This window comes from Canis aureus, chromosome 22 (genome assembly GCF_053574225.1).
Source record: "Canis aureus isolate CA01 chromosome 22, VMU_Caureus_v.1.0, whole genome shotgun sequence".
In the NCBI taxonomy this organism is placed as follows: Eukaryota; Metazoa; Chordata; class Mammalia; order Carnivora; family Canidae; genus Canis; species Canis aureus.
Window position 1 is genome coordinate 20,693,893 of NC_135632.1, and position 13,682 is coordinate 20,707,574.

General features: G+C 46.5%; 1 long non-coding RNA gene across 1 annotated transcript in view; it reads left to right on the forward strand.

The window, feature by feature from the left end:
- LOC144293860 (uncharacterized) overlaps positions 1 to 13,311 on the forward strand; it is a 46,545-nt gene extending 33,234 nt beyond the window's left edge. Inside the window, exons 2-4 of the long non-coding RNA XR_013361236.1 lie at positions 1,487 to 1,626; positions 4,623 to 4,737; positions 7,495 to 13,311. This is a non-coding gene — a long non-coding RNA (uncharacterized LOC144293860). The remainder of the gene's footprint in view (positions 1 to 1,486; positions 1,627 to 4,622; positions 4,738 to 7,494) is intronic.
- The last annotated feature ends 371 nt before the right edge of the window (positions 13,312 to 13,682 follow it).

Consider the following 13,682-nt stretch of genomic DNA (forward strand, 5'->3'; position numbering starts at 1 on the left):
TCCTTAAAGTAAGTAATCTCTCCTTCCTTGTGGCTATTGGGCTGATACTCCCTTAAAAATTTCAAGGAGTGAGTCTTCTGGCTTCTGAGTGACAACACTAGTTAATTCACAACCTCGGAAACCAGGTGTGCTGGTAGGCGGGAACTGTGATCCTGGGATGGGTACATCTGTGAGCTGGAGGGCTTGGAGACCCCCTCTGTAGTACTCCCCCTGCACCTCTCTTGCCTGCAGAAGTGGCTGACACTGTCCTCGCCTCACTGCTGCTCTCTGAATAAGCAAGAGTTGGGCTCAACATGGCCTGGAAAGGGGAAATGAATAAGTAGGATGCAAAAGAATAAGTTGTCTCTAGAAGTAATTGCAGGTCCATCATCTGGGATAACTTGGGGGCACGCATTTTGAAAGTGCTTAACTAATGAGAGTGAAACATAATCTTAAATGAAGCAGAATCTATTGTCGTAAGTAAGCCCGTCAGACACCGTACCTGCTGTGTGCCTGCTTGGACAGTCAGCTGGATTATAAAAATTTCTACTGAATACTGGTCCATGCTGGGTGAAACCAAAAGGTCAGAAAGCTCTGCAGCAATGTGAAGGGACTTCAAAGATCTACCCTCTTGCTATATCCCTTGACAAGGCCCAAAGACTTCTCTCCCTTGCCTGAGGAATAGATGGTAAAAGAAATGTCAGAACCTTTTTTTTTAACATATTCTACTGATATTACTCTCTGGGCCAAGAATACTGTAGATGGGGCTCACTCAAAATGGGCCCTGGCACCCTTGAGGATGGAAAAATCTTAGAGTGACATGGCTCAGGATACATCTAGAAGCAAAGTAGTTTTGGTTTTCATCATAGGTGGTTTTGTAAGCATGGGGGCTGGGACTCAGTGAATGGTCTTACATGCAGCTATTGTAACTAGCCATGGCCAGTCAGTCGGGTGACCTCAGAGATTGTGACCACCTCAGTGTCTGTAACTGTTAGGTCAGGCTAGGTTATGCTGCAATAACAAACAACTCCTGTGATTTCAGCAGCTTCAAATAACAAAATATCTGAGTCTCAATTACTCCATGTCATCTTCCACTGAGGGCTGGTTAGTCAAGGGAGGGGTCTGGGAAGGGCTGTGACCATTGCAGTTATGTAGAGGCCCAAGCTAATGAAGTTGTCACTGTGTCAAATGACATCAGTCACACCCAGAGGGAAAGGGTGACCTGGACGGTCTCATACCAGCAATTAAACAAATATTCAGCCTCAAAGGAGGGATGCATGATTTCTCACTGGGAAGAACTAGTCACAGAGTCCTACCCAACCAATAGGAAGCCAGGAAACAGTCTACTGTGTATTTAAAAAAGATAACTGAACACATTTGGGAAAGAAGACTAATTCCTGGCTGCCACTTTATCCTGTTGAATATCACATGGTAACCTCTGACTCCATGGGGAAGTTCCCTGTGGCCTTTTAAATAACAACGAGAAAACTTAAAATTTGGCTTTCAGATAGTTCCGGCAGTATCTGTCAGTACCATCAACAAGCACATGCTGAGGAGTTACATATCTCCACTCAAGTGGCCTGAAACACCACTGGGCAGGGAAAGTCCTAGAAGGCCAGTTCTGCCTAATAGGAGAGATGAGCTGAGGTGAGTATCCACACATTCCCAAGAGCCCCAATCCCAAGCTGAGTGAGTATCCATGCATTACCAATCCCAATGGATTGTATGGGTGGTTGAAATCTTGGAAGGATCATTATCAGAAGGTTGTGGACACAGGGAGGGGTAAATTCTCCAGATAGGTCCAGAGCCTGAAAATACCCATGCCCTTAGGAACACACACCAGAAGGCCCTGGATTACATCCTCCAGCCATAAACCAGAAGCAGGAAAGAGAGCAGGAATGGTTTGTTGAAGACTCCATTCCAGGCACCAGCTGGGACATGACACCCTGCAAGAAGTGGGCACTATCTTGCAATATGTGGTCCATATGCTATTTCCCTTAGATTTCCGATACACAGGCCCAGGAAGCAAAAGGATGGCACTGCTTACAACCCCCTAGTTTTGCTTCTCATCCTTATGATTCAAAGCTGTTATATTTTTAAATTTTTTTTTGCCTACTCTAAAATTCAACATTCTATGGGGTTTGACAAATGCACTGGGTCATTTATCCACTACCATGGTCATTTTACAGAATAGTTTCATCCCCTCAAACTTCCCTCCTGCTGCCCCTTTATTCTGCTTAATGTTTTATTGTCCAGAGGAAGGGCGCTTCCACTAGAGCTAAGAGCTGGGTGTGGGATGAGGATTCTCACAATGGCTCAGCCACAGTTCTCCTCTCTCAGGGGCTAGTGTGAAGGGCCTTGACAATGGAAAGCAATGTAAGAGTGGGCTATGTATCTAGGGTGGGAATGGAGGAAAGGCAAAAGAACTGACTATGTCTCCAGAGATGGCCAAGGGCAGGACAGGCCTGGGACTCATAACTGAACTTTGAGAGGCTGGCAGTGCCTTGGGCCAGGATGCAAGTCTGCAGGCTACTGAGCTCGGACTCACTCTGCTCACATCTAGTCAAGACTGGGCAATGGGGAAAGGCTTGGCCTCCTTTCCAGACTGCTGAGTGCTGGGCCACCTTGGCTACCCTATGGGATTTGTGGCCATCAGTGTCTCAAGGGCACTGCCTTCTCTGAGCTATACACAGAGCTAATGTTTTCAGGGCCCACAGACTGTCTCCCCACTCTGCTCAGAGGAGGCCCCATCACTATAGCACCCCCATAGGCTATTATGCCATTGCAGGGTTGGAGAACAACAAGTAGCAAAATGATACAGATGCAGTGAAATGCCGGGACACCTGCACCCCGATGTTTCTAGCAGCAATGTCCACAATAGCCAAAATGTGGAAGGAGCCTCGGTGTCCATCGAAAGATGAATGGATAAAGAAGATGTGGTCTATGTATATAACGGAATATTCCTCAACCATTACAAACGACAAATACCCACCATTTGCTTCAACGAGGATGGAACTGGAGGGTATTACGCTGAGTGAAATAAGTCAGTTGGAGAAGGACAAACATTATATGGTCTCATTCATTTGGGGAATATAAAAAATAGTGAAAGGGAATAAAGGGGAAAGGATAAAAAATGAGTGGGAAATATCAGAAAGGGAGACAGAACATGAGAGAGTCCTAACTCTGGGAAACGAACTAGGGGAGGTGGAAGGGGAGGAGGGCGGGGAGTGGAGGTGACTGGGTGACGGGCACTGAGGGGGGCACTTGACAGGATGAGCACTGGGTGTTATTCTATATGTTGGCAAATTGAACACCAATAAAAAATAAATTTATATAAAAAAGTAGCAAAATGAATGGGTTTTAGGCTGAACAATTAGCCTTGTCTGCCAGCCACAAGCCACCACAGAGCCTAGCCCAGATGATAATGAAGAGATTCATTCTCCTGGTATCTGAAGATGCAGAAATGACAGAGGAGAGAAGAGGGAGGCCTAGCTGGGGTGGGTGGAATTAAGGCTGCTGTGGGCAACTGTGTGTATGTGTGTGTGTGTGTGTGTGTGTGTGTGTGTGTGTGTTTAGGGCACTGAGGTGGTTGGGAGTAAGGAGGAGGGGCAACAGGAACTGAGATGAAGGTACAGGAACCACTATCTCACACTTACCTCTGGAAGGAGAAAAGAGGCGTCAAGTCCTCCAGATTTTTTTATTGGGTGACTAGAGAGTGGGATGTAAATTCCTGACTGATTAATGACTTGGTAATAGTGGCTTACAGATACCTTCCTTTCTCTCATCAGGGCATTCATATAGTCTACCAAGGTCTAGGAACTATCAAGAAAAAAATACTCTCTTCTTCTAGACACATCTCAACAAAATCTTTCAGGGATAAGGATAACTTCCATTCTTGTGTTTCTTCATTCCTTCACTCATTCATTAGTTCATCCCTCAGCCTGTAGGGCCAGGCCTATACTCTACTTAGATGACTGTGAGTAAGCCTTGCCTTCCAGAATCTCACAGTCTCCCTGGGTTGTAGTGGCAGGGCCCAGCTCTGAGGAAGGGACTGGTGGAAGTAAGGCCCCATGTCCAGGCCAGGGCTCCCAATCCTTGGTAGGGAAGGGGGCTTTTCTGCTTCTTAGATGGCAAGGTTGGTATTAGCCCAGAGCCAAGCAGGGTGGAAGAGAGCAGCCTCAGTACCAGTGCTGTGGGTTCAGCCTTCAGTTTCCTGACCAGGGGATGGGGAGCCATTAGAGACCCTTGAGGAAGGGGCAGAAATTTCTAGATTGGTGTCTTAACCCCAATGGCCAAGTGCTGGGTTGTTTGCCATTGGTAGTGAATAAATTGTCCTCTGAGCCTGCTAAGGACACTGACATGACATGACATGGCTTCTGACCTAAAGGTTTCCTTGGTAAGGCTCAGACTGCTGTCAGACCACACACACTCCTATAACTGCTCTGGCCTCAGGGGGAAGAGCCTGGCGCAGTAGATGTGGAGGCCCAGGCATCTGTGGGAAGGTCATGACATTGCGATGTGTGCTGTCAGCCAGCTCCTGAGTGGCACCCGCTTGGGATGGGAGGCAGAAACGTCTGGTCCAGGTCAATTGAAGATTGATTTACTTGACATGCCCATGTTATATGTCTATTGGATTTCCACAGCTGGCTGATCGTCAGTTGATATCGCACCGGACACAAGAAGAGTGACAAGATGGGCTGTCTGCTTAGATGCTGGCTTCTAAGCCCTCCCCTGTGGCTGGACCATTTAACCCTCAAAGTAAGCTCAGCCCTCTCAGGGTTAAAGATCATGTCCCACTCTAGGCAGGTCCTCTGTAAGGCGCCCCAGATCTGTGACTTGGTGGCTTGGGATTCCATCAATCTTGTGGTCCCATCTCAAGTGTCCTGGATTACAGAACCATGGCATTCACTCCTTTTCTTAAATCAGCATCTCCCTTTATTTTCATTCGATCCAGTGGAGACCTGCCTCAGCTTCTGTGGTGAAATCCCATCTCTGGGTTTCAGCTCCTCCTGACCTGTGGCAGGTCCTGGGTGACCTCAAGTCTTCCAGAGATTTGTTTTAACCCCGAGTCTGTGTCTGGGATCCTGACCTCTCTTAGATTTATGTCTTATTCTCAGCCTTTGTTCTCTTCTGTCCCCCACCTATAGGTTCTATCTCATCACTGAACCTATCTGCTGTTACACCTGGATGCTATACACACCTAACAGGGTACCTTATTTTTCATGACTCGAACACCTGTCCCCATCCTCAGGTTAAGTGTCTTCCCAGACTACATCGTGGAATGCTGTGCTCACTGGTCATGTCCTTATGTCCCTACCCTCATGCTCTAAAATCCCAACTTCTAGCTGGAGAGTTCAGTACTACTCCCTGACTTCTTCCCACTGTCCTGTGTTCTGGGAGATACTGGCAAGACCTCCTCCCACCCTCTGCAGCCTGCACTGACTCCATGATCTACTGGGCTTGGGTGGTGCCCTGTCTGTGGGTTGGTCCTGAAGGGTGAGGCCATCCATCTGAACAGTCCCATAGATGCCAGCTTTATATCAGTCAGCTGGGGAGGTAACACCACTTGCTTCTCTGGAGGTATCAGAGAACCCATATTTTATGCTAAGTGGGCTATACACATGCTCCTGGGTTGTAAGGGGTGCTTTGATGGTCTCCACCAAGAGGGTGAAGACTAGTGAGTAAGAAAGGCTAGAACAGTAAGTCTCAAAATTGTTTTGTAACCGATTACCAAATGCCATGTTATAAACCTTAATAGAGAACCTACTACATTAAAAACAAATAAGACCACACTGACTGCAGGGAGGGTGTGGTGGAAACCTGAGTAGCAGGTTAAGTTTTATTCCAACCTTATGGTATGGTTTTAGCTAGAAGAGGTAGGGTTCAGGGTTTCCACTTCAGCTGAAGTGTGAAAAAGGAAGTCAGACCACCTGAAACCACCAGGCAGAGGCGGTTTTGGCCATTACTGAGCTCCCAAGAGGAAGCATAGCCTTGGGGGTGACTGGGAAGCCTGGGAAGACTGGTTCTACGACCCCTCTGGCTTGGAGGCCGATGGTGGTGGAGTGGTTAGACACATGGGCTTTGAATGCACATGGACCTGGGTCACAGACTCGCCTCCATCACTTACAAGGTTTATGATCTAGGACAGTTTACCTAATCTCTCTACTTCTTAGTTTTTTCACTTAAAAAGTAAAAACCCTAATACTCACAAGCACAGAATTATTATAGCACTTAATTGAGATAAGGTAGACAAAACAGCACGGTGCCCAGAACATAGTCAATTCTCAATAAGTGGTATCTGTTCAATTAATCTATTTCCAAACTTGGGTAACTGGGGTTTCTTTGTATTCAGGAAGGAGGCTATCTCTCCTTTCATCTTCTGTTTGGTCAATCTTCTGTTCCCTGATGCTTGGACCTGCACCTTCTCTAGGCTCTGAGGACTGGTCCAATCCCTGGGCCCTTCCCTGACCCCGCTGGGCCCCAGCTCTGGAAGATGCCACAGACCAAACCGTACACAGAGCTTTGCGAACTTCCCACGCGGGGCAACAAAAACATAATGTGAATGTGTGTGGGGGGAACCATAAAGCGAAGTCCTCGGCAAACAGTGGGAAGGTCAGGCTGCCACCCAGCGCCCTCCCCGTGTCAATGAAGAGTGCGATTCTCCAACTATAGGTTTCTTCTTTTTATGCATCCGAGCTGGCCTTCTGTGATCTACCCTACTCCATCCTTCCTAATCAGATGTGCGTGTGAACTATCACTTTCACACCCTCTCTTCTTTTATCCAGAGAAGAGCGTTTAATTGTCTAATAAGTGTTTTTGTAAGCATTTAATTGTCTAATAAGTGTATTTGTAAGAGCCTTTGTAAGTGTATTTGTAAGAGAGAGAACCGTGCAAGGCCAGGGAGGGCCGGAGGAGGGACAGAACCTAACAATAAGTGAGGACATGCAGGGGGTGCTGGCGAGCTCCTGCACCCCATCTGCTTGTGTCCGCACCAGGTGTCAAGCTAGAGTTCCGCCTGGTGGAAACCCAACATGCAAGCTCAGCTCCAAACTCCTTCAGGCTGAATTAATTATTAGCTGGAGATCATTCTTTTCTTTGCTCTTTTCTCCTCACATCTTTCTCTTTCCCCTTGTGGAAAGAAGCCAATAGAAGGCTTTATGTTAAGTCCCATTATTATTCGTGCTTCACATTCATTCATTAAACAAAGGTTCATGAGAAGCCTACACCATCCCAAGGCTATTGGTGATGTCAAGGTGAGTCGTTCTGAGGTTCCGAGTGGAGGGCTAGGTATATTTTGATCCTATTGAGCACGGGGAAGTACCTTCAGTTGATTTGCTTTGGCCTTGAGAGAAACGACAACCATTTTTCAGATGGAAAAGAGGGCCCACCTAATGATTTGGTCTCCTGTCACTAGGGCTGGGTACTTACCATGTGCCAGATCCTGTGCCGGAGTTTCCCACAGTGCTATTCTCCTATCTCCTTCTTGGCTTTTCTTTGCCTTTCCCTTTGATTCAGAGATTGAGTCACTCAACAAGATTTTATTGAGAACCAGCTCCATATGGGGCACAGAACCATGCCCTGGGCATATAAGACAAACGAAGGATCTCAGCAGCAGAAGATAAGCATATGAAAGACCAGCCATCTGACCCAACCGTGGGACAAGACAAAATAGTGTGTGTGTGCTTCCTGCTATCCCGATTTCTCTGCCACTCACTGCAGTGTCTGTGAACCACCAATAGTGTGGCCTTCTGCTTTCCTGATACTGTCCTCTTGCTTTAGTGCCTTAGACAGCACAGAGAAGGACAGGACTCTTGAGTTTTAATTCTGCAAATAGCTCTCTAACCTCGTACCCAGTTTGTCTCGTTGCAAAAGTGACCAACAGGAGAGGGAAAGGTTCTGCTTGGTAGGTTTTATGCTGGGTTCAGAAGGAGACAGACTATTCTGGAACTGGAGAGAGAGCTGTCTCTCAGAACCAAGATGGTCCTGCTGTGGGATATTACTGAGAAGGTCTCTCCTGTGACAAGCACCTCTGCCCAGGCCAGACTCTATGAGGCTAGAAGAGCTCCTCCCCCTCTGGCTTCATAGGTACTGTTCCATTCAGACAGTATGCTTTCCTTGAAGGTCCCCAACTCACCCCCTGAATGCTTCCCCTCTTTCCCTGGCTCTGCAAAAGCTGCCTAAGGACCCTAATGATACTCAGCTTCCAAGCAGACTTGGGACAGGAAGCTGGTGCTCTTCCTTTCCTACAGAGGCACAGCTGCTCCCATCCGGTGGGTGCAGAGCCAGACTTGCCACTTACGGACGGAAGTGAGGTGCCACTGACTTCTGCCAGCAGGAGGATGAGATGTCTACATCCCATCGAAGGACATGCCCAGATCCTTCCTGGCCACGTGGTGAGCAAAAATCTGCCATTGAAGTCTGCTGCCTTGGCAGTCTGCAGGCTGCAAGTTCATGAGGACCAGGAGCCAGGAAATGAATTAGAAAGCAGCAGGGCCACAGGCGGTCTTGAGGAGTCTGGCCTGGGAAGAACTCAGGGGCAGAATGATCCAGCCACAGGACAAGGTATCACCACACTCACTTGGACAACAGAAGGCCCGGCTCGAGGGCAGAGGGGCCTGCAGGACACCGTGGGAATTCCAGGGCTCCTCCTTGGCCACATCCAGAAGGCTTGTTTTTTCTTGGAAGGTGCCCATCAAGCTGCCACTGCCGTGGGGACACCCATCCCTGCATCCCCCTTCGCTTTGCTGAAGGGTGTCAGCTTTGTTGCTGTGGTAACGGGCAGAGCCAATGATGTTAGTTCACAGGCCCCTAAGCTGTGGAGGTAAACGGGACCTGTGAGAAAGTCCTTCCTTATAACAACGGAAACCTCTCCTCCTGGCACTTCTTACTGTTAGCTGGGATTCTGCAGCTCCAGAAATCAGGCTTCTCTTTGTGTGACAGTCTTCCAAGTCTTCGAAGGCATTCAAGAGTCACAATATCCATATTATCTGGGCAAATCGCCTTTGTTTCTGCAGTGACTGTTTCTAAACTCCTCTTTACCCTCCTGTTCTCACTAGCTGTTTCTAACAGCCAGGCACAGAGGCTTGGGAATTAAACTGCCTGGGCTCCTGCTGGGTGATCACGGGCAAGTTACTCACCCTCTCTGGGCCTTTTGAACCACTTAAAAATTTTATTTATTTATTTATGAGAGAGAGACAGGGAGAGAGAGTGAGAGCATGAGCAGGGAGGGTAGGGGCAGAGGGAGAGGCAGAAACAGACTCCCTGCTGGACAGGGAGCCCGATGTGGAGCTTGATCCCAGGACCTCCACATCATGACCTGAGCTGAAAGCAGAAGCTTAACTGACTGCGCCACCCAGGCACCCCTTGAGCCACTTTTAAAATGGGAATAACAGTGTTATCTACCTTTGAGGTTATTGTGATGATTCAAGGAGGTAATCACTGATATGCTTAGAATAGAGTCTAAGGTGTTGTCAGCACTCTCTTTCAATGTTGGTTATTAGCATTAGCAAGCACTTGCTCAGGTTTCTTTGCTGCCCAAATGCGGCTCACCGACCAACAACATTAGCATCCCCTGAGAGCTTGCTAGAAATGCAGATTCTCAGGTCCCATCATAGAGCTAGAAACTGCATTTTCACAGGCTTCCGACACGATTTATACACACATAAAAGTTTGAGAAGTCTCTGGTGTCTTCATAGCAACACAGGCACATGTTTATATGTAACCTCTATAACAAATGATGGGATGATTAATTAATTATGATATATTAAGGCTATGAGATATTATGCATATGCATAGAAACCACTAGAAACCAGAGGAAGTGCTAATGCTAATAACTAACATTGAAAGAGAGTACTGACTATACCCTAGGCTCTATTTAAGCATATTAGTGATTACCTCCTTGAATCATCTCAATAGCCCCACAGGGTGGATAACACGGTCACTCCCATTTTTTTAAAGTGGTAAAAAAGGCCCAGAGAGGGTGAGTAACTTGCCTGTGATCACACAGCTGGAGCCCAGGTAGTTTAATTCCAGAGCCTCTATGCCTGGCTCCTGCTAAAGTCAAATAATAAAGCTACAGTTACAGAACTGTGTATAAGCCATGACTGCAGCTATGAGGATATGTGGTGAATATTTTCTAATGCTGCCGCATTGTGTTATTATAATAAAAATAATGGGAAGTAGCTCGTCTCAAACTGAGAACAGCTTTGACCAGCCCCAGTAGTATTTCTATCGCCTCTCTTAGATTTTCCAATTTAAATGATGTTTACAATGCAAAAATAATACAGAGTCATGGTAAAAAAAAAAATTTCATCCACACAAACAGATGCAAAATGAAAAGTAAAGAACTCCCTCCCCAATAGCCCTCCTCCACTTGGAGATAAGCACTGTTAGCGGTCTCTTGCATATCTTTCAAAAAGTGTGCTCTGCATTTAAAATCATGAACACACATGCACACACACACACAGAGGTACAGATATAACGCACAGATAATCCTACCTTAGCTCGGATACATCTTTTAAGGCAGTTTTGTGATTGGCTCCTGTTGTATTTATGACAAATTGGAGCACCCAGATCTTTCGCACAGGAAGTGTTATTAAGTTTTCATCTCTCCATCTTGTACACTTTCTTTTTTTTTTTTTTCTCACCTAAATGTAGGATATTTTATGTCTTCTTACTGAGTTTTGTGTAGCTGGTTCTGGCATTCCACGGAGTTAAATCTTTTTCGCTCCTGACTCCAAAGCATGGAAGCTCTCTCCTCCCGAGTCTAGTAAGTGCACCCATTTCCAGGCCTAAGTGAACAACGGCAGGGCTAGGTGAGTGAGGTAGAGGTGGTTTATGAAGGTCACTGTGAATACACAGTGAAATAAAAAATGTGCCAAAATGTGAGCAGCAGCTGTCTCCAAGTGGTGGTGGTTGTATTTGTAAAAATAAATGGGCATGGTTTCATAGTGTCATTAATAAAAAAAAAAGAAAAGCCAGAGTATTATAGATTGGATATTGTTTTTGCCTCTTCATTGTCTTCCTGGAAGAGATAATGCACCCATTCCCTTTGCTGGGAGACTTCATACTGGTCCCCAGGAGGGCAGGCAGTGTATACAGGCCTGACCCATTGACACTGGACTTGACCATGTGACTTGCTATGATGATATGATGTTAACTGATGTGGCTTGGTCTGGTCACTTGTACTTCAGCAGCCCACCACCCAACGTGAGGAGAGCATGTTGGTCTGAGAACTGAAAGCCCTTGGAGCCGATGTGAACCAGATCCATAGCCCGAGGCAGTGATCCCCATCCACCGCCCCCCGCCCCCAGTAACCCGCAGAATCCTGAGTGAGAAAAATAAATGTAATTTCAGAAGTTTTGTTTTATTTTGTTTTGACAGAGCAATTACAGTAATAACTGCCTGGAAGGGAGAGTCGACCCCTCCTATGCTGACTGCTGTGTTCTCACAGTGCAGTAGTCCCCCTTACGCATGTCATGCTTGCCTTGGTTTCAATGACCTGCCGTCAATCGCTGTCAGAAAGCAGAGGATTCTCCTTCTGATGTATTGTTGGAAGGTCAGTGGTAGCCTAATGCTCCGTCACAGGGCCTGTGTCATTCCCCTCACTCCATCTCATCCTGTAGACATTTTATCATCTCTCATCATCACAAGCAGGGTGAGCGCTGGACAGTAAGACATTCTGAGAGGGAGACACTACATTCCCATAACTTTTATTACAATATAGAGCTGCATCTGTTCTGTTTTATTATCAGTTCTTGGAGCTAATCTTTTACAGTGCCCAATTTATAAATTAAACTTAATCATAGGTATGTACATAGAGGAAAAACAACATAGTATATGTAGGATTCGGTACTATTTGTGAGTCTTGGAACACATCTCCTGTGGAAAAGGGGGAGAGATATATATTCTCCTCTGGCTACTGCACTACCCTCTCCTGGCTTTGTGCTTCTCCCACCAGCCACTCCAGCTGTGCTCAGCCAGTCCTACCCTTAAGTCACCTGCCACCTACCATCACCTACATTAACAGGTAATGAAGTGGAAGCCATGTTTCCTGGCTGACTCTAATTCACTTTTTTTTTTTTTCTGAAAAAGCTTATTTTACTTATTTTACTCAGGACTTTTTGTCTTGTAGAATAGGAAGTGCTCTAGCCTAGAACTTAACTGTGAGCTGTTATGAGCTCAATTATATCTTTTCAAAAATCATATGTTGAAGTCCTAACCCTCAGTGCCTCAGAATATGACCTTACTCAGAAAGAGGGTCATGGCAGAGGTAATTAGTTAAGATGAGGTCATAGTAGAGTAGAGTAGGCCCCGATCCAATGACTGGTGTCCTTAGAGATAGGAATATTTAGACACAGCCAGACTTGCACACAGGGTGAATGCCACAAGGACGTGAAGGCAGAGATTGAGGTGATGTTTCTAGAAGCTAAGGAATGCCAACCACAGCCAGCCAAACAAAAATCCAGGAGAGAAACACGGAACAGATTTTTCCTTCCAGCCTCAGAAAGAAGCAACCTGCTGACCTGAGTCTTAATCTCAGACTTCCAGCCTCCAGAAGTTGGAGACAATACATTTCTATTGTTTAAGCTACCCAGTTTGAGGTCCAGCAAACTAATACCTAAACCCACCTCAGGTTCTGTACCCAATTACAATGTGTGGGTATTTCCCCTCACACCAAGCAATTCCCTGACACCAACCGGGTGTCCTAGAATTCAACTCAACTCTGACACTATCTCCAGGTAGATAGTGTCAGATTCCATGGGTAAGAGCTCAGTTCTACGAGACCGTCCCTACCCCACCTCCCCTTACTTCAGACTTTAATTGTAAATCCAGGTTGTTACCCGTGCTTCTGAACAACAGAGATTCCAAAGATCCCCTCCTTGGGTTTGATTAATTTGCTAGATAAGCTCACAGAACTCAGAGAAACATTTCACTTACTACATTGCCAGTTTATGATAAAAGGACCTGTCTCCGAAACAGCCAGATGGAAGGGCAAGGTGTGAGGAAACAGCCAGGAGCTTCCATGCAACCACACTCCCCCAGATCCTCATGCACTCACCAACCCGGAAGCTCTCCAAACCCCACCCTTTTAGGTCTCTATGGAGGCTTCCTAGGTGTGATTGGTTCAAACATTTTATTAGTGACTGAGTCAACCTTCAGGCCCTCTCTGCTTTCCACCACTCAGGGGGATGGGACTAAAAGTTCTCACTCTTGAATCAGAAGCTGGTTCTCCCCATCCTTAGTTGGTTTCAAAAGTCACATAATTAGCATAACAAAAGACACCTTTATCGGCCTCATCACAGTAGAGTCCAAGAGTTTTAGGAGCTCTGAGCCAGGAATAGGGATGAAGACCAAATATATATATATATATATATATATATAATTTATGATAGTCACAGAGAGAGAGAGAGAGAGGCAGAGACATAGGCAGAGGGAGAAGCAGGCTCCATGCACCGGGAGCCCGATGTGGGGTTCGATCCTCGGTCTCCAGGATCGCGCCCTGGGCCAAAGACAGGCGCCAAACCGCTGCGCCACCCAGGGATCCCCAAATATATATTTTTACTATAAATCACAGTATCACAGCATAGCCGAGTCTCCGTTTTTCTCAGTGGCTCTGGAAATAGCAGCTCTGTCACTACCACTCTGACCCCAGCAGCTGGGTCCAGTTGACCTTGAAGGTGGGTGAGCAGGTGAGATTTTTC